General features: G+C 33.1%; 1 pseudogene across 1 annotated transcript; it reads left to right on the top strand.

Moving 5' to 3' along the window:
* The first annotated feature begins 7,072 nt into the window (after positions 1-7,072).
* On the top strand, positions 7,073-25,848 carry LOC148200904 (transcription factor IIIB 60 kDa subunit-like; annotated as a pseudogene). Its single transcript, XR_015785769.1, has 20 exons — positions 7,073-7,274; positions 14,215-14,652; positions 15,627-15,703; positions 15,894-15,975; positions 16,514-16,589; positions 17,014-17,096; positions 17,206-17,282; positions 17,495-17,551; positions 17,688-17,800; positions 18,513-18,592; positions 18,725-18,811; positions 20,436-20,516; positions 20,646-20,807; positions 20,898-21,014; positions 21,806-21,866; positions 21,955-22,133; positions 22,335-22,472; positions 23,888-23,980; positions 24,611-24,673; positions 25,162-25,848. The product of XR_015785769.1 is annotated as a transcription factor IIIB 60 kDa subunit-like (transcript).
* The last annotated feature ends 866 nt before the right edge of the window (positions 25,849-26,714 follow it).

Raw genomic sequence — 26,714 nt, 5'->3', positions numbered from 1 at the left:
TTAGGATGTGATATTTCAGAGGATAGATTTGCAAAGAAGTAGGAGATGAATTTCAGGAAATTTAGAGATAATATGTTATTATCATTATTTTTTTTTTTAGAAATTTGAGGATGAAAGTAAGTGAATTTAATGATAAAGTAAGTGAAAATTTATGAATAATATAATTGAGGATGTAGAAAAGATTTTTCCAGAATTTGTTAATTTAGTCTTATTTTGAAGCTTGGACCAATTTATTTAACACTTTCCATTAACAATTTAACTTCAATTGCATCAATAAACATCATAACATCCAAAAATAATTTATACAACGAAAATTCAGTTTTCAAGACATTTTAATTTCACAAACTCAATAAATCTAATTGTCACAAATCATATTTAAATCAATCTTCTATGCACAAAAGATATCACTCAAAAGTTAAAATATTCATGTAAGTAAACATTTTGAGAACTGAGAATTATGGTGTGCTTAACCCTGGTCCAGCTTCAAGAAGGCTGAAAAATCTCCTAACAAAACTTCTCTCTGATAAATTCTTTCACAAACAACAGTGCAGGTAATAACCATATAATTTTCTTTCATCTTTATCTCTTGTAAAGACTACTCAAATTTTGGTTATAATATAATCGATCACTTTCTTTTTCTCATTTCAACTTGCAGTTTTATGTGCTTAAATTAATTTCTTTTATCAAAAGCATGACTACATAATCATCACAAACATTCGTAGAATCTGTATCATTATAACATGCATAAGGGCTGTTTTAATGTTTGGATCATTATATATATATATATATATATATATATATATATATATATATATATATATATATATATATATATATATACACTAATAGCAAAATAAAAGTGATGACATATGTGTAATGATCAGGTGAAATGTAGATACTGAAATGAAAGTTGAAAAAAGTTGATCATTCAATTTTTTTTCATCATAATAAAAGAAATTCACTCTCGACTAATAAAATATAATAGGTACAACAATAAGTAAATCATAGTGCATTATGTACTTAATTATATATGTCCGGAATCTATTCTAACCATGTAAACGACCTTCAATCACACAATAATTTATTGCAATACAATAGTATATATAAGATGTTATGTTGGATATAAATTTGATGAATAGTTTATTTCTTTATACATAATTAGGCAATAGATAATTAAGATTAAATAATGTCATGTTGATTAACCATGTGAGATGAAGTATAAATTATCTCACCACCTTTTAACAGTGTCTCATAGTATTTTTCTTAATATTTATACAGAATCAAAATCACCCCAAAAAACATTTGTATATTGTAAGATATGACATTTCTGTTTTAAAACAAACCATTGTTTACATCTAAATGTAATTTCTTAGTTCTTTGTCTTCTAGGGTTTCCTAAAGACAATATTGTTTTAAATTACTTGAAAAATCATTAAAAATTTAAGAACTTTATGTAAATATATGCTATTAAATGTAACACATCAAATACTTTGTATATTGTTTGGAGAAAGAATAAAAAAATAGTAATTATTGTTACCTATGTAAGTTAGTGGAAGTCTTATTGGAATAATCATGTACAAGATCGGTATAAAAGAAAAGAAAATATTTTTTATCATGAAAAAAAAATGTTTTCTCAAGTCTTATTTGTTTTGTTATTAGATTAGTAAATAATCTTGTTGTTAGTATTTTCAAACTGATAGATATTTGACATAAAATTGGTATATTTGGAAATTATAAACAATAAAAATAAAAAATGTACGTCAAATCAGAATTTATTTTGGGCTTGGGTGGTAGCCTTTTATACTCTCAACATAATTTGGTTATTTCTTAATGCACCCCATAAATTTTAACTACACCTTGCACTTTTCAAGATAATGTTTTATCATTCCTAATTCTAGAAGTTTTCCAATAAATTTTCTGAAATTTTCAAAACATGATTTTTAGATAATATTTCTAAAATAAAAATTCTAGAACAACATTTTCAAAACACCTTATATTTTGAAACAAGTTTTCTAGAAAAAAAAATTCAGAACTAATGATACCTTTCAAAATAAAATTTATGAAATAAGCTTTCCGAAATATAAATGTTACCTTTTAGAATAAACTTTAGTTTTAAGCTTTTTTTTAAAGGGATTTTTATCATCTTGTTTTCAGAGAGTGACAGTAAAAAACGAAGGTACAATGATATTTTTCTTAGTATAAAATTGCAGTATGTTATAATAAAAGTGCACGAAGAAAATGTCTATAATTTTTAGGATTAAATATGTTTTTAGTCCCTAAACTATTGATCGTTTTTGGTTTTCGTCCCTCTTCCAAAGTAAGGTACAATTTAGTCCTCAATCTTTAAAAAACGTTCGTTTTAGTCGAAAAAACGAACGTTTTGAGGACTAAAACGATGACTAAAAACAAAATTTTGAGGACTAAAACGAACGTTTTTCTAAAGAATGAGGACCAAATTGTACCTTACTTTGGAAGAGGGACGAAAACCAAAAACGGCCAATAGTTTAGGGACTAAAAACATATTTAACCCTAATTTTTAATAGCACAAATTTAATAAATACTATTGTCAATACCCAATTTTTTCTGATTAATAAATCTTATTTTTGAAAACAAATCATAAAAAATGTGTTTGATTAATTCTAAAAGTGGTAAATGAAGAAAGAAGTGATAAATGTTTTTGAAAAAAAAAATTAAAAAATTAATCAACTCTTTTTATTTATAACTAAAAATTAATTAACTCTTTTATTTATAACTAAAAATTAATTAACAAGTTGAATTAAAAAAATAAAATAGGAAACTTCTCTTTAACGTGTGTATATATATATATATATATATATATATATATAATATATATATATATGAGGTTAAACCCCTTCAGAAGTCTTTATTTATGTAGGTTTTTTCGACTTAGATCTTGGTATTATTAGATTCCCCAATTTAGTCCTAAAAAATGAAAAATTGACTTAACGAGGTTAAGTTTATATGAACTAACCAGTTTTTGAAACGTGGCACATATCTGTATACGTGACCAGTTTTCTTAAGTTTGACGTGAAAAACATTTGATTAAAAAATTTAAAAAAGGTCATAAATCCTCTTCCTTGTCCATCACCCAAACCCTAAATTCACCAATAGCTTTTGTTCCAGCATTGTCATTCCTGCACATTACGCAACAATAATGCCTTGTTAATAATAAAACTTGAACCCTCAATATTAGAAAAAGTAACATACTAAATAAAGGACACCCTTTAAAACTGATGTCAAATCTTTGTTTTTAGTTAACCATCCATGGAAGTTAACTTAGCATAAACATATAGAAAAACAATCAACGATCTAGTAAATCAGAGAAAATCAAGATTTGAAAGGCAAATTAGAGAAAAATGAGGAAGAAGAGAGAGAGAAAAAAAAAGAACATTTGCAATTGTACAAATTGAGGATCTTTAAGCAAGTGAAGCCATTGGCGATGACGGTGAGGTCAGAATCGATGACGCCGGGACAAAAGGAATGAGAAACGGATTGAGCAAGGTCCAATTCGACTAAGCGTGTGAACCTATCAGCCATTTTTCGGAGCATGTGGGGACCGACACGTGCTGCGAGCTTCTTCCTTTCGGTGCTCTAGAACCAAAGTCATCACTTGCAAACTAAATCGAAGGTTTCCTTGTCCTTTTCAGTCTCCACCCACCCTAGAACGGAACGAATCTCGTCATCCCTTAGAACGTCGTTTATGCAGAGCTTCGATCCTAGTACACCTTTGCGTTAGGAACAAGTGGAGTGTGCCTCTGCATTTGCTGAATTTAGGGTTGTTGGATTGGAAATGGGATTGGAAGATGGTTTGGGGATCGATAACTTCAAGCACACTGGCCAAACCGGGCTTCACCCGCTACCGCCATGTCGAAACCCTGATATAGGAGGTCATTGCCAGCGCCTGTCGTTAGATTGGACTCCACTCCAATCTCGAACCTAATTTGATTTTAATAAACCCTAATTTGGTGGTGCTTAATTTCATATTTTACAAACTTTTTGGGTTTCATGAAAATCAAATTTTGCGATGAACATGAGCATCAATCGTTACGGTTGAAGATGATGAACCCTAATTTGGGTTTCAATTTTCAGAAATTTTTTTAATTATATATTTTAGGTTTAATCCTTTACTACATCCCTATTTATGTACGAATTTCTCAATTGGGTCCTCGTTTTTTAAAGTGTATCAAAATGGTCCTTAATTTTGAAAATTGATATCAATTGAGTCCTTTCCGTTAAGTTGGCTGGACGGCGTTAAAAAAATTGATGAGTGGATGCTGAGATGACGAACGAACGCTCGTCCACCAGCGAACGAACGCTCGTTCACCAGCGAGCGAACGCTCGTCCACCAGCGAACGAACGCTCGTCGACCACCGAACGAACGGTCGTCCAGTGTGGAACGAACGGTCGTCCAGTGTGGAACGAACGGTCGTCCAGCAGTAAGAGGTCGACGAGCGTTCGTTCGCTGGTGGACGAGCGTTCGTTCGCTGGTGGACGAGCGTTCGTTCGTCATCACAGCATCCACTCATCAATTTTTTTAACGCCGTCCAGCCAACTTAACGGAAAGGACTCAATTGATATCAATTTTCAAAATTAAGGACCATTTTGATACACTTTAAAAAACGAGGACCCAATTGAGAAATTCGTACATAAATAGGGATGTAGTAAAGGATTAAACCTATATTTTACGTATAAAGCTCTATGAATGCCACATTTAAACAACATGGCACGTCAACGTCCCAACGCATCAAAAACTTAACCTCCTTAAGTCAATTTAACGCATAAAAAACTTAACGTTAAGTCAATTTAACGGTAAAGGCCTTATTGACTTAATTTTTCATTTTTTAAGATTAAATTGGAGAATCCAATAATACGGAGACATAACTGGAAATAACTAACATAAATAAAGACTTCTGAAGGGGTTTAACCATATATGATGAAGAAAAGAATAAAAAAAAAATAAAAGAAAATAAAAGAGGAAAAAGTAAAAGGTGAAGGAGAAAAAAAAAATTCTAGAACAAAATGTTTATCCTAAAATTAAAATATAATTCATATGAATTATGATTTTTAGTGATAGGTGCATATATCTATTATGTACATATAACATGTTTAAATACCAGTAATAATTATGTTGAAAATTAATTCTAATTAGAGGATATATTAGTGTTGATAAACTTTGGACTGGATTATCCGGTAAACTTGTGATACATATCTAGGGGTGGGCAAACTGCCCTACAGTGTACTGCACTATTACAATCTATAGATAATTATAAACTATTTCAATAAAACTGCACTGAACTAAAAAATAGTTCAGGATAACTGAACTAAACTATTTTTTTAGTTCATACTGCAGTACAGTTCAGTTTGCATCAAAAACAGTCTTCTTCATATATTTCTCTTTCACGTTCAGTAATGGAAATAGACAAATGCAATGGTCAATTTATGCTTCAAACTAGCGGTGCAGAAACAACTCACAAAATTCTTCAATCTAATAATTCATCAAATCAAATTACCCACTGTCTTCTTTCAATCTTCTCGATTCTCACCAATTCGAAGGAGGGGATCACGTTGTTCTTAAGGCTGGATACGAGGATTCTGGGGCACCTATTAACAAGGTGAATGATATCAGAAACAGAAGCACCTTTTGAGCGTAAAAATTGAAACTTTGGCGAAAGCCTCTCGTCAGTGTTGCATGTGAGCGTGGGTGAATCCATTTCTGTTGACGATGTTGTTGATGTGAGCGTGGGTGAATCCATTTCTGTTGAAGAAAGCGATGACTGAGTCGGGCTTTTGAGGGGTATCGAAGCTAACGTGTTTGGAAACCTTGAGAGTGGTTTGTGGTAAGAAGCCAAAGGGTGTTTATTGAATGTAAATTGACGCTGGAGCGAAAAGAGAGCCGATGACGAAACCCTAGAGGGCTAATAGAGGGAGATGGGCGACAGCGGAATGGTCGACGGCGGGATGGGCGACGGCGGGATGGGCGACGGCGGGATGGGCAGCGGTAGGAAGGAAGAGAGCAACGAACCTTGGCAAAATCTGTGTGAGGTGCAGTGGTGATAAAGAGAGATTCCGACGAAGAAAGATGAAGAGACGAAGAAAGATGAAGAGACACATGTGTTAACTAGTTAACCATACTAAAACTATTAAGTTTCAGTTTTTTTAATCTGAACTGTAAAATAGTTTAATTAGTTTTTAGTAAAAACAGTTTAGTTTTTTTAAGTATAAAACAATACAGTTAACTGCAGTTCAAGTTCAGTTAGATAAACTATGCCCACCCCTATCACGATATTTCTTGGAATAACTGTTATCAAAGATAAAATATGTTTCCAATAATAAGATTAATTTGATATAATTTGGTATTATCTGTGTATCTTTATGTAAAAGAAGCGGTATCTGATGTTATTCTTTAACAAAATTATTTTACCTTTTATCTTACTTTTGTACAAAAAGATATAAATACATAATTATACAATTTTTATTTAAAAATATTTCGTAACTTCTCAACTTAAAATAATTATCTAATTTTCATACTTTTTTTAATAATGCATTTGTTTTTTTATATTTTATACGCTAGTGTTTAGAATGCTAAGAGAAGATGTTACAAAATCTTCTAAAACTCAAATTATTCAAATTTGGTTCAATTTGTGATACGAAAATTTTAAGTAAATTAAAACATGAACATAAATGTTAATTTTACGTCTGACTTAATTATGTATATCAAATGTAATTTTTAATATAATTTAAAGCAAAAAAAAGACATAATCTATATTTTACATCATACCAAATGATGTATATTATCTTTTCTAACGAACTGTTGATTATTTTATCCATATATGTTAGTTTAATTATTATCACCGAGATTGAGTTTACGATATAGTTTTATTAATTATTGAAAAAAATTGTCACTGCATCAAAACGACACGACTTACTGAAGAGTATGCAATTTATCTAATTTAAGAATAATATTAGGGTTTTGTTTAGTCGCTAAATTTTGACAGCAGTAACTTACATTTTGACTTTTATAATAAAACGTGTGTGCGCCCTTCTCGCGCTCAGTTTTGATCGTGTGTATCAGGATTAAACCTTCGCAATCCTTTCTCTCTCTGTTCATCCCATTCACTCTTCTCTCCTCTCTTACCTTTAACGTCTCTTGTTTTCTTATTCGATTCTGTTCCGGTTACCTCATCGTACTCCGCCACTGCACCGCAAACCGCTGCCTAGACCTCCACCGGAATAGCCGAAGGCTGCCTCAAACAGGTCCGTTTTTTTCCCTCTCTTCTCGTTGTGTGTTTGTTTATTTATTGAATGAAATTCCCGACCAATAATAAATTAGAAGTTCTTATAGTTCCCGAGGTTCTTAGAATGTGTGTGCGACTGCGATTATCGGTACAATTTCTAACTTTTGTAGTGTTCGCGACCACAACGCGATCGCAATTGTGGTTGCGTCTGTTGGATTTGTCTATAATTTGTGACAATTTAAGGAGTGTAACGAGACTGTGACCGCAGTTTAAAGCTTACTAGTGTCATGAACCCTCACTCACTCAATTTTCCTTCAAGTTTTTGAACGGCTCCAATTCGACGTGTTTTGTCGCGATTCTCCCTTCCTGATAATGATTAAAGGTTTAAACCCTTGGTCCTCATGTTTCTATAGGAATCTTAGTTAGGTTCTCATATTTTCAACCATCTCAATTGGGTTATAATATTTGTAAAATTGAGCCAATTTTACCTTATCCGTTAAGTTGTTCGAGACGGTGTTAACTTGAGACGGTGTTAACTTGAGCTGATGTGGTGCATATTTAAAATGCTAATGAGACAGTATTATATTATGTAACTTTTTTTAGGTGAATAATTTATGACATGGCACAAGATTTAATTAGGGATTCAGAGTCTTCATTATCCTCCACTGTCTCCAAAACGCAGCTACCAATGCTATTCTCCATCATTTTTTCTTCTCGTTCTGGGCGGCAGAGGTTGTTTGCTTGATTTTCCTTCGACCCTGCGAGTTGTGCAGAGTAGAGACTTCTGCTGGGGCCTTTCACTTTGTTCTTAACTTTTTGGGAACAATGACTTAAGTGGGTTTTCCTTGTCAGAACCTGGATGCCAAACACAAAAGAAAACAAAAGGGATTTGTGGTTTTTTTGAGTCAGAAAAGCCGACGCTTTTTGGAGTCGATTTATATCTATTTGATGGGGTTGTCTGAAATTAGAGTTGTTGGGAGGGAGATGCAATAGTGAGTCTCCAAATGAGGTCAATGACATAATCGATCAAGCTGATTCTGGTTAAATTCTTCCTCCTTCATTTTGTGCATTGAAAATTCAAAAAAAGTAATTCCGAACTTTAAACCCCTAGAAATATCATCATCCAGAGAAAAACACATAACACAAGCATCAAAACCCAGATTCCAATATATAAAGCTGAAGATGGAAACACCCACCCTCCAATCATTTTGACTATAATAAAATAAAATAAAATAACACGAGGAAAGAAAAAAAAGTACCTTGCTTGAAATTTCAATTCTTGAAGATGACAGTAAGTATAAGGGTGACCGACCGTTGACGATGTCGGTCCAATTAATTCTGGTGAGTGTGTATTTGGGGCAGCCATCAGGATCTGCCATGGACAAGAGCGTGGGAAAGTAATGCTCCTCGAGGTAGTATTTGTCGTTGCGGTAACAGGGGATCTTGAATTTCCTCTAGAGGGTTCAGTCCTTAACGACGAGGCGAGTGTGGCGGCACGTGAGGGTGAAGAATTGGGAGCCGACGCGGAATGAGGGCGGAGAAGGAGATGGAGCGGTGGACCGCGACGATTTGAGTGTCGCCACCGACATGATGGAGCCGGTTGTCTTTAGCATAGGTAGCTGCGTTTTGGAGTTGATCTTTTGGGCCAGTGGGCGTCTCAGCGGCAATGTCTCTACGGGGACTATGGTTTTCGTCCTCCGGCTTATCACTACGATTGGGGATATTTGGGATTGTTCATCTGAGGAAGGGATATGATATTTGGTGGTTCGAAGTTGTGTTTGGATGATGCAAGGACTGATTGGAGATTGGGGTTGAAGAGGGTTTAGGCGTAATGGTGAAAATGGTGACTACCGGTGGTGGCAGCGATGGTGGACCGTTGGACTGATTCAGTTTTTGGCATAATTTGAAGATAAGTAAATTCCTAATCGAAAAATTAGTAAAACCCTTTGCCATGTCATAATGGCTTAAATTAAATAAAAATTCCACGTAATCAAACACTTTGAGATCAACATGCAACACGTCAGCTTCATTTAACGCCGTCTGTGAAGATTTAACGGACCGGACTTAGTTGACTCAAATTTTCAAATATTTGGACCCAATTGGCTCAATTTTACAAATATTATGACCCAATTGAGACAGTTGGAAATATGAGGACCTAACTGAGATTCCCATACAAACATGAGGACCATCCGAGGGATTAAACCGTGATTAAATTGGTGTGGTTCTGCTTTTTATTATTCTTTGTTTTATGTGCTTTGTGTAGTCTTGCATAGGAAGCGAGGTGCTACATTATACTGAAGCAATTTGATCCACCAAGTTGGAACTGTTCAAGTTCCCCGTTACGGATAACTAGGAAGAGATAATGCTTAAAAAACTTTTTGTTTATATTATTCACAAAAGTCTGAGAATCAAAAGAGTTGAACATAGTGTTGTTTTTTTTATTGGATTCATCATAATTAGGGATGACAATTTTACCTGCGGGCACGAGTATCCGCTGGTCAAATCCGTGGCTGGTAGTAACTATCTGCGGATATTTACTACCCGCGGGTAACGGGTAATGCTTCTAAACGGGCCGGGTACGGGTAGTATACTACCTGCCCCGCGGGTACCCATTGCCCGCAAAAAAGAAATTTATATATTTTTCAATTAAATTTAATTAAAAATAAAATAAAATTATATTTTATTAGGTTAAATTTAATTAAAGTTAAATTTTAATTTATATTTAATTTAATTTATATTATATTATAGGCTTAATAGCCTCTTTTGTCCTCAGTTTTGTTCGGTTTTGTCAATTTGGTTCCTGGTTTTAAAAAAGTGTCAATTTGGTCCCTAGTTTTAAAAAAGTGTCAATTTGGTCCCTGGTTTTAAAAAAGTGTCAATTTGGCCTTCACTTATTAAATTTTGCATCAAAATGGTCATTTTCGTTAGATAGAAACAAACGGCTTTAAGGATTGATGATGTGACAAAAAACGTGACATTTTTAAATTGTATGCGTGGTGACGTGTTTAGTATTTCCTTTAATTATAATTAATTTGGATTAATGTTTTTCTTTTAATTACTTTTAATTATAATTAATGTGACAGTTAGAAATGACGTCTCACTCCTCAAATCAAACCTTCTTCTTCTTCCAAAAAGAGTGTTGTAGTTAGCCATGGATAATCGGCAATGGCGTCCCACTCTTCTACCGAATATCTGCCCCGCTCTGCCTCCCCCACCCTATCACCACCTCCACCCCAGACCCCTCTTTCTTACGCCCTCACCAACCCTAATTTCCAAAATTTCAAGAGACCTCGAATCTACCCTGCTGTTTTTTCCCACTACCCTCACAATGCTCAATTCAGTGGGTTGCGCAAGGCTGCATTGCGATTTATCCATGACTGTTCTGGTTTGATTTACTTGCTTTGCAGGTCTGAGGAGGCATGATGTTGATGCGCGATGAAGATGCTCGCGGTGGGGATGGTTTCTACGTGATTAGGGTTCTACAATTTGGGGCTCTTTTCGATTGGGGTTTTAGGGCTCTTTTCGATTGGGGTTTTGGGGCTGGTCGCATTTCCTTGCAAGTTTCGAAGGAGAAGTACTGAATTCGTGATGAATCTGGTGGTTTTGGAATGGACGAAACTCGCGAGGTGGAGGCGTGATCTGGGTTTTGTATATGGGTTGTTGTTTATTGGATTGAGGTTGATGCATGTCAAGACACAAAGGATGATGGAGATGGCGTGGAGGAGATTGGAGTTTTCACGGTGGAGAATGGAGGAGAAGATGAACTTTCTCGGGTTCTCTCTATTGTCGCGATTTGGGTGGTTGATGGAAGATAGAAAGAATTCTCGGTGGTCTGAGATTGCTCGCGGTGGTGTGTCAATGGAGGTGATGCGATTCACTATGGTTGCTGGACGACGCTGGTTGTGTTCTTGAGTGTGGTTGAGGTGTCGCTATCAACGATCGGTGCCGTTATCGACGATCGGTGCCGTTATCGACGATCGGTGCCGCTGGCGACAGTTTTGGTCGGCCAAAGGAAGGCACGGGGGCGTCATGCGGAGGACAGAGTTGTCGCTGATGAAGGTGGAGAAGAGACCTTCGTTTTTGAAAAAGATAGAAAGAAACCCTAGAGAAAAGAGGGTTTGGGCCTGACCTAGAAAATACAAAGTGCACTCCTAAATTCCATCTCTACACTCATTCTCTGACACGTCAGCATAAATATATCTACAAAATGTCATGTTTTCTGTCAGGTCATCAATCCTTAACGCCGTTTGTTTCTATTTAACTGAAGGGACGATTTTGATGCAAAATTTAATAAGCGAGGACCAAGTTGACACTTTTTTAAAATCAATGACCAAAATGACACAATTGAGCAAAACTGGGGACAAAATAGGCTATTAAGCCTATATTATATATATATATATATATATATAATATATATATATATATATATATAATATATATATATTGTATTTTATTTTAAAAATGTATTAAATATTTTTTTTTTATTTTTTGCGAGTATTGGTAGGTTTTAAAATACCCGCAGGTATTTTTTAAACGGGTACCCGACGGATAGCGAGTCGGGTAGCGGGATACAATTTTATCCGGCGGTTGCGGGTAGACACTATCCATGTCTAATCCGACCTGTTGACATCCCTAATCATAATACGTAGTTATCATGAGGTACAAGTTTGTAAGTACGATTGCAATTAACACTTCAGAGAAGTGAAGTTGTTTATTGTGTTATAGAAGTCAAAGGATTTTGTAGATTTGAACTAGACTTAAAAGATTTATTTTTTTAACACGATATATCAGAGTCATTATTAAAACATATCTTAATCATGTATTGAACACCTACGGAACTGTGGCAGTTTCAAGTTTTTATAAGACTGTCTAAATAGAAGCTGGAACCATAGTTAGTTGTTAAGCTCAATTAGGAATACCTCAGTTGTCTATACTGGAAGCATAATGTCAAAGAACATACGCAGATGAAAAGAAAGAGATGCACATTCTAAAGCTTTTGGTTTTAAATTCAAAATTGTCATTTTGGGAACTGGGAATTGTAGATAGAATCTCTATAGGGTTATCATATTTAGTCTTTTTGATTGTTTCCATCATTCCATTCCAACATTTTTTGGATGAATTTGTCTTATTAGTTAGATGTATAAGTATCACTAGGAAAAAACTTCCCGTATATGTTAGGGGTATTTATGTAGTAGTTTGTTTGCACAGAAGAAAAGGAAAAAGTTTAATATCAAATACTGGTCTCATGGACGTCTAAATGTTTAATGACTCTTACAATTCAGATTACGGAAAAATAAGCTCTCCTTTGTATCTCCACGTCACTGACATGTTTACAACTGTTCATCAATAAACAAAATCCCCCTTGGTAACTGAATTTAACATCAACAGCTTTATGTTCAAATAGGCCACAACATAAGCCGAACCATATGAGCCTTGAGACTAATCATGTGCACTGATACAAATCTCATACAAAATCTCCACGGATTTACAACACCTAAAGAAAAGTAACACTTAGGCTTTATTCTTTTGTAGGAATTTGAGAGAGATGATTTGGGGGAGATGATTTGAATGAATTTGAGTTGATTTGAGGGTAATTTTTTTGTTGTTTTTTTGAGTGGATTTGTGGGTAATTGAGAATGGATTTGAAAGTAAAGTTTGTGAGAATTAGTGTAGGATTTGATTGATGTGACAGATTTAAAAAATTAGTTTAATTGGTAGAAATTGAAAATTACCAAAATATCCATAGTAATAAAATTAATATAAAATTGTAATTGTTAATATTATATATAATTGTAAAAATTATTATAAGAAGAGAAAAAAATAAAAATTAATTTTTAACATGAAAAAAAATTGCATTATTATTATTTTTATTATTATTAGCATTATGTTTATTATCTTATTTTTCTACATGAAACGTATGATTAAGTCAATACGAAATAAAATGAAAACAAAAATAGAAAGTGACTCTGACCTTGTCCCATATATGAATGAATGGTATTTAAGAGTGTTGAAAAATACCCTAATTTATAAAGTATGACTTAATTAACAAAATGTTTGTTTTTATAAAGATTTTATGTTTATATATAAAAAAATTAATTTGATAGAAGTGATTACTTTTACATCACTTGCTTACTTGGATGCTCCCGATACAGGGTGAATATCAGCTGAATCCATGAAAGCAGGGGTAATATGAGGTAACATAGACATTTGATCATGAATCATTTCAAATCCGTGCATATCATCAAAGATTGAAAAATTCACTTATTTCGCTTTTCTTCACTTTCAATCGCTCGCTAATCATTTCAAACAAATATGAAATCAGTTTAAAATCCGTCCTCACAAATACATGTTAACAGTACAATACCTAAAACGAACACATAATAAACTTAATATACAGCCGATAAAATATTAATAATAGCAACCATATTAAAAAGAAAGTGGTTGTACAGTAACTAAATTAATTTAATATTCAAAATATAAGATTAGTTTAATAATAAAAGTTAAGAGTAATAATAACTTATATTTTGGATTCCATTAATATTGGAATCTATAAAAAAATGTTTTTTTATCACTTCCATATCAATATAAATTATTTTATTAATAATTTTATTCTTAAAATTTTGTAATTTTTTTATAATAATAATTATTTTTGAGAATACATTTGTTGTAAATTTAATAATGCTTTTTATTTAATAATAATTAAAATAATTATTTTTATTTATTATTATAAGATAAAATGGACACACGTGTGTTTTCACCAATAAATATATATAATATAGATGATAACAAACTATATTCATAAAATGTGTATCATTAAAAATAATATAGAAGATAAAAATGTCTACTAAATAATAATAAATTTTAAATATTAAAATTCACTAAACCGTAAAATTCATTGTATAACAAATAAAAATATTTTCAGTATAAAACAGCAATTCCTAATTCACTCTGTAACACAGAACCACAAGCAAAACAGGAACAGGAAAGCTGCCAGGAAAACAAAAAGTAGCAGATCAGAAAACAAAGTGTAACTGCCGGCGACTGTGAGGGCGGCGATCGTTCGCCGGCGACTGCGAGGGCAGTGAGCACAAGGGATTGCAAGGGTCCGCGAGTGCCAGTGTCTGCGAGGGCGGTGAGCGCCGGTGACAGCGAGGGCAGTGAGCACAAGGGATTGCGAGGGTCCGCGAGCGCCAGTCTCTGCGAGGGCGGCGAGCGCCGGTGACAGCGAGGGCGGTAATCGCTGGTGAGTGCGACGTGCGATCTTATTCAATTTTAACAACACTGTCCATGGATGCTGCGATTCAAGCCACGATTCGGGGTGATTCGGAGCGATTCATGCGATTCGGATTATAGTTTTCAAGCGATTCGTATCGTGGAGGAGAATCGTATCGTGTCGGGTACGGTACTCACTATCATCACCATAACATTGCAATTTGTCATATAAATAAAATTTGGACCTGAAACACAATCATTGCATGCTCAGATAATATTTGGTAGGAATGAAGTTGGGCTGGTGAAAAATGACTTTGAATTAGAGCATAAGAAAGCCTAAAACTCTTTACTTCTTCCTTTTGTTGCATTAATGAAGTAATCATACAACATGCTATACTCTCCAGGATTAGGACGTAATTAAATTAAAACAGTTTCCACTCGTTGATTAAAATCTCTGATTTAGATAGAATAGTTTCTATCAACTGATTTACGAGTGAGGTAATTTTTTATTATTTTAATTCTTTAACTTTTAATTACTAATTTATTTATTTGGCAGATTTTGCTACCTTTTGTAGAACCTGTAATAAATAAAATATTTATTGATTTTAGTAATTTATTTATTTGTGTGATCTATAATATTACATGATTAATTGTGGTGTGTTATTTTGGTGAGGAAATTATAGTAGAATGAATAAGAATTTATTTAAATTTGGTTTTATTATTAAATTTTAGAATTTTTGAAGAAAACCTTATATGCTAATGTTTGTATTATTGCCCCCAACAAATTTGAGTTTGCCTGGTGATAGATGAGTGGGCTCATGTGTGTGCATGACTCGTGTTACAATTTCCTGGAGTCTAAGACTTTTTATTTTGATGAAGTTCTTTTTTATTAGAAACTAGACTCAAAAAGCTTTTTAAGGAGTACTAATTTGTAACTTTACTTTTGGACATTACGAGTGAGGTAATTTTTGATTATTTTAATTATTTAACTTTTAATTACTAATTTATTTATTTGGCAGATTTTGCTACCTTTCCCCCTAAATGATAAACCCTTATTGAATTCAACTTTTATTCCAATCCTCTAAAACATTTCAACTCCCTCTTATTTCTCTTCAGTTTTACTATCATTTTCAATGCCTTCATCTCACTGACTTTGCAGATCTGTATCAACCACAATGGTGTACTGCAGTCACTGTGCCAAAATGTAGCTGGGGAGAGAATGGATGATGGTTTCTTGTGAGTATCTTTGGTGCTTTCACACTAATTCTCGGAATTTCGTTTTTCTAGTAAAATTTGTGCATTATGCTATGCATATTGAATTTGGAACTGTATATTTTATTTAATTTAATTATTGATCTAGGAATGTGTAGAGGAAACCTCCGGTGTTATTAAATGTTTATTTTCTTTTATTAATTTTGCTTCTCAGATGTTGTCTAATCTGTGGGAAGGTGTTGGAAGATTACTTTTTTACTGAGGAGCCTACATTTGTCAAGAATGCGGCAGGGCAGGTAATTGAAGCGGGACAGGCTATTGCGGTTTTTTGGGCAGACAATTTTACGATTGACCCACTTAAATTACAACATCATGTTACAGAGAACGAGGCTTGAGCTATTTTTATTAAGAACTGATAGGGATTTAGATTGCTTGATTTTTAAGTTTGACTGCAAGTATGGTTTGTGAGAGAAAGGAAAAGCAGGTGGATCCCGCCGTGCAGTTCTATATTCCAAACCTGCAAGTGTCTTTTTTTTTTTTTTTTTCTATTGCAGAGTGTGACCCTGTCGTTATCTTAAGGAAAAGTAGAGGATCTTAACTCTCATAAGGTCACATGTAGCACTTTTCTCAAACGTGCCAAAAATATTGTTGTGGTGCATCCATTATTTGCTTCTTCAATCAATGGAGAGCATCATTGAAGACATTAATCATACAAGTAGTAGAACTGCAGTTTCTGGGATATTCAAGTTTAATTTTTTTAACCACGAGCAATTGTTTTACCTGTAATTCTACGCTTGTTTTTGTTTCTCATGGATTCCTGATTTGTGTCTGTAGAGTAAATTATCAGGTAATTATGTAAGAACAGTTCAAAGCGACTTCTCCGAATCACGTCAAAGGACTTTAGATAGAAGTATGCCTTTCTTAAATCTCAGTGTCTCACGCTGTATTTTGATTAACTAATCCTCTGATTTGCATAAAATACTGCATCTCAAATTGGCGAATTATCAAACATATTACTATGTTTGTCCTAAATCTGTCCAGTTCTGCTATCTTCTTCTGGTTGCTCCTCAATCCTTTCAAAGTTGCAGTAATAAATTTTAATTTAATGTTTAATATTTATTCAATGATAAGAAAATCTAGTATTTTTTATGTTCACACAGCCAATGCAATCAATTGATTGTGGACCCTTTTGGGAAAACCATGTCTAGAAGAGAAATTTGGATAGTTTTTCTTAGTGCTTATGTGTTATATGATGATGAGTTTGATTACTGTTAATAATTTCATGCTTGTAATTATTTGTATTCCTATGTGCCAATTTCTTTTTGAGTTCACAGCTTATGAAGAGATTAAATTTCTAAGTTCTGGCCTTGGAGTTCAGGATGAACATATGGCTGACCAAGCACTGGCCTTTTATAAAGTATGTCACATTTTCGACCAAACTCATTTTAAACTTGCTTTTATTTTTTGATACACTTTTGAAAAATAATTTTTTTCATTTAACTAATCCTTGACTTTTCCTATTGAAGATAGCGCTTGGGCAAAACTTCACTCGTGGACGTAAATCAGAGCAAGTACAGGCTGCTTGTCTCTATATTGCATTTCGGTATGAGTTCTATTTGGGCATGAGTTCTATACTGTATTAATGATGTTTGTTTATGAGCATTTAATTGGTTGAGAATAGTGCTCTACGACTGTGGTTGAAGAGCAATGAGTTCAATGGATTGTACTTTTCACCTTTGATTTAGCATAATGATATACTGGTCGTATTGCAGCATTTTCTTTTTTGTGCTGAAATTGTTTTTCCTTTTCTTGCAGGCACAACAACAAGCCGTACCTTCTTATTGATTTTTCAAATTATTTAAGAATAGATGTGTGAGTATGGTTTTCTTTGTTATTGGAGTCTACTGGTTATATTTCTCCCATATTTTTGTTAATGTTTTGTCAATGTATCCCTGTTTTTTGTGTTTCTGATTGTTGCTTTGCTTCTATTCACGTATTCGATGTGCAGTTATGCTCTAGGATCAGTTTTCTTGCAGCTTTGTGAAGTGCTGAGGCTTGGAGAGCACCCAATTGTTCAAAAGCCTATTGATCCTAGTCTTTTTATTCATAGATATGCTAAAAGTGAGTGTTTTCTTTTCAGCTCAGTTTGTATAAGCGGATAACTAAAACGTTTTGTTGGTTGTGTGTGGTGAATTTTAAGAGAGAGAGAGAAAACAAATCGTTTAGAGAGAATTTAGACAATGAGAACTCTTTATAGACCTAGTGGAGACTATCTCTCTAATTATAATGAGTGGTGCGACTTTTGGACATTAGTAGGGATGAAGATTAAATGCATTTTTGGTGTATGATGCACGAATCCCACACACCCTGTAATGATGTACTTCCCGCTAAAGCATTTTAAGCTTTATGATTGTTAGCAAATAAATACTCTCCTTTGTATTCTTTGATAGTGTTCACTTGCAAGACTTTATTCTTGTTCCTTTCTCATATTCTAACCTTCAAAGATTCCTCTGGACCTATGATACTGCAATAAATAAATTGAGAATATAGAAGGGAATTATTTGCTGGTTTATGTTTATTTGAATATGAAATTAAATTCCTGTGATATGGAATGAGAATTTCCTTCCATATTTTATATGTTTTTTTTTCTTCTGTTAATAAAAGTATAAGTAATTCAGATTATCAAACTTGTATCTTTTAGTGTAAAAATATATTCATCTTTCTTTTGGCAAAAGTTAACCTGGTTTGGTTTAATGTATTTTTTATTTTAAATTTTATCCAGTTTATTTTCTTTGACCGAGGAGAAATAATAGCTTAATGTCATGTCATGTAGATTTGATTAAGCGAGGGAGTAAGGCGGTCTCTGATACTGCTCTGAGCATTGTTGCAAGTATGAAACGAGACTGGATGCAGGTATCTTAACCTTGTTCTAGCATTGTTCTTAGTTATGTTTTTAGTTTGGACAAAGGAAGCCTTAATTTGGGATGTGTGAAGTATAAACTTTTTTTATTACGAGAATGTTGAATTGCTAATGCTAGAAAACAGACAGGGAGGAAACCTAGTGGTCTATGTGGTGCGGCATTATACATTTCTGCTTTTGCACATGGAATTAAATGCTCTAAACCCGATATTGTAAGTAATGATAAATTTTCCTACCTTGTAACTTATTTTTTATTATTATTGTCATATGTCGCTTTCTGGGTATTGTTTTTACAAGATATACAGTTCCTCATAAGTGTTGAAGATAATCAATAAATTTATTCATAATTTATTGATTTCTGTTTTGAAATTCATTGGCATGCTTGATTAGAGATGCTCTTTCGTCTCCCTTTTGATATATGTTTCATTGTTATTATTTACAATGTTCTCCCTATCACAAACATCAATTAAAAAAAAGTCCTCTAACTCTCCTGACATGACAATATATAGACTTTCACAAAAGGTATTCATCTTGTTGAATATGGTAAAAGCTAGGTATGAGATTAATCTCTGTGTTGAATATAAACATAGGGTGTTCTATTTATAATAGAAGAAATATGGATTAAGTCCAAAATACAAATAAAAAATAATATGAAACTAATTAAAGATAAAAGATAAAGATAATATATCTAATACATCTCATATCAGATAATAGCTACTTGTTAACTAGTTAACTGCTTTTGTTTTTATTTTTCTTCCTATAGTGTACCTTCAAGACACTCCTTTTTCCCTTGCCTATCATCCATGAAAGTGACAAAATAATAGTAGCGTAAAGTTGAAAGAAAGCAACTTGGACCCTAAATGTGAACCAAAGCACAAATGTTAAGCACTTTTATTGGCTACATGACTACAAATACAAGCAACGTGTTTTCCTAAACGACAAGAGTCAATCAAGAGACAATTTTAGAGAAGATTAGTGGTGGAAGTTGATATAATTCTTTTGACTCATGTCGATGCATGGATACAATACGTATTTGACATGGCGATAAGCTTATTTTTAAAATAATAAGATATGATATGTGATATATGCATATTTAAAAATGTATAAAAATTCTTAAAAACATAATAAATATATGATTGCTATTGTATGAACTCAAATTAAAATCAAATGTATTGAACAGTGTCAAAATAAAAAAATTATACTTTATTGTGATCATAAAAGTATTACTGCTTTATAGATTAGATACTTCATTGATAAGTGTCGATGAAGTATCCTAAAGTATTGGAGCCATCTACCAAGCTTACAACAATTCCTATTATTTGTGCTACGGTTGATTTATCCTTTTGTATCATATGTGTCTGGTATAATTGTAAAAGTCATACAAATTGTTAGAGTAAATAGTCTTAAGCAGGATTTATTGTATAGGTGTTGTTTGCTTTGTGTTGTACTTAGTTCCAAGATATATCTTTTCATATTCTCTTCTCTTTCTTCTCATACATTGTATCTGATGTATACAAAGTTATTATAAATGTGATCCTAAGAGAGGGAAATCCACTCTCAAATTTATTCTAATTCCTTTTTTTCTCAAGTCAAGTTTTCCTTTGATTTTAGTATTACATTTTATATCCTAGTTATGATTAAGAATATCTATTCTTGAAGAGAATTGCCATAATAGCAGTGACATATTTCACAATCTTCTGTATATACTAGTTACACATTTGCTGATGTAATTGTTGCTTCACTTGACTATTCATCTAACTTTCAAGGATATTAGTTGAGCCTTAATATTTTTTTTTTTATATTGGATGTCCGTTGATTTTCTAATTTTCAATGCAGCTTAGAATCGTCCATGTATGTGAAGCAACATTGACCAAACGATTGGTTGAATTTGAGAATACGAAATGTTCTAGCTTGACAGTATGTTTCTACTTCCTTTTAATGACATGGTCTATTACGATACTGATGTGTTTTAAGACCAGTGGTTGAATTCACTATCTTAGATTTGACAGTGAGTAAACATTTTTCATGAACCTTTTGTGGTTATAGGTTGAGGAGTTGGATACATTGGCAAAAGAGCAAGAAAAAAATCCAACAGTAATGCCAGAAGGTGAATTGAAAGGGGTTACTTCCAAAGATCTACTATGTGAGCACAAGGACAGTGGGGCTTCCCATTTTGCACTTGGATTGTGTGAAGAATGCTATAAGGACGTGAGTACTTTCTTCATCATCAAGATGGTTTCCTTTCTAAGCTACATTGCCTTTTGGCATTGACTATTGAATTGATTGATATGCTCACAGTTAGATAAGCTTTCCGGTGGACTTGGTGGTGGTTCGGATCCTCCTGCATTCCAGCGTGCTGAGAGGGAAAGAGAGAAAAGGGCACTTCTCAAAGAGAGTGTTGATGAAGCATGTGATGTAAGTTTTCCTTGACTTGGTATTGTGTGTGGTAGTTTGCTTTTTATTTACAGGTATTCTTTTTAATTTTTCCTTTTCTCTGATTTAATTTTTGCATTAAAAGATTCATAATATTCACTAGGGCTTGCTTGTACAGAAAGAAGCAAAATTATTTGTATTGCCTCATAGTTAAATTTCTAAAAGAATTGATATAATTGGAAAAGTTTAACGATTCATGAACTAAATAAGGTCTATACATTCATAATATTTTCTTAAAAGTTGAGTTTCATCTTTGAAGAGAAAAGAGAATCTATGTCCACAAAATCACTCCAGAGACAAAAACATACTGGTGCCAAATATCATAACGGAACACCAAACCCATACTTTAAGTTCCTTAAATAGTACTGATCAAATCAAATTACTATTCTACTTGTACCTGATGCATCCATCAGAAGAGTAGGAGATGCGATAGATATCCAGCAAAATAGTAATTTTTATTTGTGCATGTTCGCACACTGTCTAGTTGATATCATGATATTGTAACCCCTCATTAGCAAGAATACTCCTGAGAAGAGAAGCATTAACAAAAATGTGGCCATGTAGAAACTTTAACTCTCATTTAGTTCTTTATCTTATATGAAACCATTCTTCAAGCAGTGATCCAGACATATGGTCATCTGAAACTAATTCCAATTTCCAGACAACTGTATGTTTTTGCAAACAACTTGGCTCATTGGCTCATAAATTTTAGATGTGACCCATATGCATGCACGACTTCTAAATCTTTATTATTTTCTGGTACTTTTGGTCAGTTGGCGAATGCATCAAATGATCAGTTTAAGAGCCATAGAGAAGATTTGCCTGTGCCAGAAGGTATTGGTGGGTGCTCTTATTTCATTCACTCTGCTAGCATGTTAGATTTCCTCTGTATTCATTACTATTTGCACAAAAATGCTTTTAGGGGCTAATGTGGCGCATGAGTCCATTAAAGACGGTGAATATGATGATTCATTTAGAGAAGATGAATCAGAAACTTTATCTGATATTGATGATGAAGACGTTGATTTATACATTCATGATGAGAAGGAGAGGAAGATCAAGAAGATACTGTGGGAAGCAGCAAATCGGGAGTATCTTGAGGTAAAGAAATGGTATCTACTATTTTTTGCTTCTAGTTGTGCTAGATAAATTTGTTTTAGTTTCTTTTCACTCTGTATCATGATTTGAAGTCATTCAGGAGTGGGTGCTGTTACTTGTACTTCTTGTCCTTGGTTTTCTGTTTCACTTTATTTGGAAGCTTAATCTGCACTGGATCTCACTCAAGTTTTATGTTACTTTCAGGAGCAGGCAGCCAAGGAAGCACTTGCAGCTGCTAATAAGAAAGCTTTTGAGGCAAATTTTGAAAACTGTTCAGAGGATTTACTTGCAGCAAGAGAGCTCGCTGCATCTGCTTCTGAAGCTGTGGCAAAATCCAGAAAGGTTCTTTCTGAATATTTTTTTGATACGTTCTTACTATTAAATTGTACCACAATTAACTTGAGATAAAAAAAATCCATGAAATATAGTTAGATTTTTATCTCTCATTACACAAACCATGTCAAGAAGTGTCATATCAGTTTGATTTTAATATATGCTTTGTTACTTCATTCGATGTTTAATGAACATAAAACATGATTTTCTTAAAAACTATTGCTTATAGATTTTGGCTTATCAGTAGTGAGTTTATTTGATATTTGATGTTCATGAACAATGGATTTCTCAAAATTCATCGGTTAGATTGATCACCTATAATAAGTTACATAATTGTCCTAGTGTTACAATTGAGTGATAGTATTAGTATGTTTCGCATGTTTTGGCCTTAGTTTGGAATGAGTAAGCTATCATATAAAATTTTGGGAAAGTGATCATTACCACTGAAAAATTAGTTTGTCTAAATTTGAATCGGGGAAGCATGGACACTACTAAGAATACTAGGAAAGACACTGTATTGATTTTACATGTAAAACTTTCTCCAGAGAGTTCCATGGTCTGGAAGGTTTAATTTAGAAGGGGGAAGGCAACAAATTTACCCTCAGCCATGTTTTCAAGGTTGCAGGTTTATATGCATTATTTGAATTGTCGTTTGAAAAGGGGACTCTATCCCGGGTCTCTGAGGAGCTGCAAGATCTAGAATTGTTTTTGTTGGAACTTAAGCTCTTTTTCCCCTATTGTTGACAAAATCGAGCCATTAATTGGATGTTCTATCAGCTTCCCGATGTTGGTGTGCATTTATTTGATGTTTGCAATTTCTGTTCTTGTTTAGTGAGAGGTTGTCATTGCTGCAGTCCTAATGTCAGGAATGAGATGCTATTTGTTGTTTAGAGGTCCAAGGTCTGATGAAGGGAGAATTTGATTTCTAACACCCACAGGCCTGATTCTCCTGCCGTATGAGTGTACTTTGTTGAGTTGGACCCGATTCATATATCGAAAGAGATTAGATTATTGAGATACTAAGAATTTCTGGTCTTGGAATTGTATAGTATGACCTAGTTTGGGTAAATTTCTCTCGGAATAGAAAGAGTAAATAAGAAGGTTATGACTATATGCATTAGTTAAAATCACCTATTTACTTGTATATAAACTAAGAGACTAATGAAATGGAAGCCTGAGATGCATTGGGAAATTTAAAGCAGCCGCATTACGAAGTTAGTGAGTTTGGCAGATGAATTGATTCAATTTGTGATTTGCAAATATTTTTGTAATTGTTTTACTTTCAAATCGAGTATGCTTATCAATATACATTTTAATGGGTGTAGAGTGGATCCAATAGTTATGCATTGTTTTTTGTTTACACTGTACGATTCATGCTGCAAGACTTCAAGCTTATATTGGGTTTGTTAAATACACTATTTCAGGAAATGAAACAGAGACGAGCCAATGAGGCAAAAAATATGGGGCCAGCTCAATCTGCTGCAGAGGCCTTCGGCCAAATGTCTAATAAAAAAAGGGTATTTATCTATTCAACAATAAACATGCATTTTCTCTATATAGTTACAGCCCATTTCCATTGTATATTTGTAAAAAAGCAATAGGTAACTATATGCATATATCCGATACAAAGGGGAGTTTTGTAAATTACAGTTTTTTAGGATAAAAATATCTTCAAAATCTCATTATTAGGATAAAATATCTTTAAATATTGTTTCTTTATTATGGAGGGATTGATTGTTTTAAAATGAGGCATCCGGAATGTAATTCATATGATCGCTATCAATAAATTATTTCTTGTTTCCACGTGTAGTCAAGTATAAAAACTTTAGGGGTAAAAACCTAAAAAAGAAGATATGATAGGAAAGAAAAAAGCAAGGTCTTTCGAAGCATTGAGTAGTGTTGGAGTACTCACTGTTGCTTTGACCTTGTATGTCGTGCTCATTGAGCATTTGGATTTAGGGCTTTTGTTGTGTATCTTTTCAGTAGAGAATGTGTCAATCCTTAATAGTTTAGTTTGTTTTATTATGTGCATGCAGCTTTATTTATAAAATCCTTGAGCAATATATTTGACTCAGTTTTTTTAATTATCAACTTAATATCTTCTGAAATTGTTTATATATAACTAAACTACTTGTTTGCTTGTGTAGCAATTGCAGAGTCTGAAATCTAAAGTCAATTTTGATCGCCTGGGTGAATTATTTAATGAACTGGTACTTCTCTCTAGAACTTATTTGCTTCATATTGACACGCTTTAAGTGCCACTAGCACCCGAAAATATTACGTATTAAAACATGATTTTGATAAACTTCTCAGTAGACATTGACAAAAGAAGAAATACAAAAGTGAAATGAATTATGTTTAAAATTAGCTTATGCATACTGTAAAATCATCTTTTTAGGTAAGCTAATGATTTTGGCTTCTATAAAACCTAATTTTGACTTGTTAAAAAGTCAGTTTTTGTTTGTAAGAGAAGTTTACTTCAATATTTTTCTCCTATACTTGTTTATTGAAAATCCTGTCCAATCAGGCCTACATGCTTTTTCTTATCTGCCTGTTTTCATTCTTGAGTTACTTCTTCGTGTCAACATGTTCAAAAGACAAATTTGGAAAGATGTCTTCTGACAATTAACCTATGCTATTCTTTAAATCAAGACATTGAATTTCTTGAATCTAACTTTGTTTCTAATATATCAAACAGGAAAAAACGGATGATCCCAAAAAAGAAAAGAAAGCACGATTTGATCCGCCCCTAGATAATCATGACAACTCACAGTCATTTGAGCACAAAAAAGACGATGAGATGGGATCAGTGGATGAATTTGAAGATGATATGGGGGAGATGTATCAAAGTGGGTTGTCTACGGATAATATTGCAGATACATATTTCCCTGAGGATGATGGATACGGCTATAACGATTATGATTATTAATGAAAGATGCCAGATGATCTTTCTGCTTTGATTATCTGATTTTTTAACCATTGGTATCCAACGTGGCTGGCAGCAGTGGAACCATAGTTGTCAGACAAAATTCCTTGAAACCTAAGTTGCCATCTGATTAGCAAGTATCTCTAATGAGCTTTACCTCTTTAATCAATCCAATATGTTTTTAAAGAAAGCTTGTGAATTATAGTACCAAGAAATTGTTAGGTAGGTTTTACCAGCATCTCTATATTCAACACAAAATAGGGGTTAGATTGTGTTTAAAATTAAAATCTACTTATTTCCAACCATTTCTTTTTAACATGACAAAAGTTAAATTGGTAAAATTCTGCTGAGTCTTCCTAGTGTTGCTTTCAGTTGTTTCTCCCGGTCAAATGACAGGTGAATGTGAAAGTATTGATTATTATACAATTACTTGTTACCCGAATATTTTTCCTTTTAATATTCATTATTATTATAGAAATGTAAAAGGCATTAACTTGTTAGCTTCGGAGACAATGTGGATAAAGCACAAGAGACTAGTTCCTCATTACGAGGATAATATAGTTTGAACTTTTACACATATATTTAATGTTTGACAATGTCAAATAATTTTGGAAGGATATTTCTGAGAAAAATTTGGATAAAGTTTTTTAGTGTATTTGTTTGTAGTTTCATAACTGATGTCATTCGTTTGGTATAAATCCGTATATGCTGATTCACATTCACTACCACTCACATTCAAGAAGAGGAAATTGGAAACAATTTATCAAATGTGCAATGGTGATTCTAAAACTTCATTCCTCTCAATAGATATTGTAAATATTTTCGAGTAAAGGACATCTAAAATTGTTAATCAGAAAATTATAGATTAAATCAGGTGACATGTACAACAAAAAACCACACTTAATTAGTGTAATAATTTATGCTATTAAGTTGATAATAGTTAGTGTAATAGATCATGATGAATTACATTTTGAGTACAAATTATTATTAAAAAGTTATATGCAATATATATTAAAATAGTCTTTTATATGGCATTTATTAAAAGATAGACTGTAATCGCATCTATAAGGTAGATTTGCACATCGCTGCTGGTATGGTTACTTGTTACATCTCCATTTGAACCTCTATAAGTGACATACGCATAAAAAGATGCTTAAAGTATTGTTTTTTAATTGACTCGCCTTCTTTTCTTCGTTATTAATAGCAATTGCTTTCTCTTCAAATACAGTAAGTTCAAGATTAATAACAATGAGGTGAATTCATTCTAATAAAAGAAATTAAACCTTTTAATAGTTGACACAAACAATATTGGAAACCAATATTGC

This window comes from Vigna umbellata, chromosome 4 (genome assembly GCF_029865625.1).
Source record: "Vigna umbellata cultivar VRB3 chromosome 4, Vumbellata_1.0, whole genome shotgun sequence".
NCBI lineage: Eukaryota > Viridiplantae > Streptophyta > Magnoliopsida > Fabales > Fabaceae > Vigna > Vigna umbellata.
Note: the sequence above shows the minus strand (reverse complement) of the source record. Positions and strands in the feature narration are given on the sequence as shown.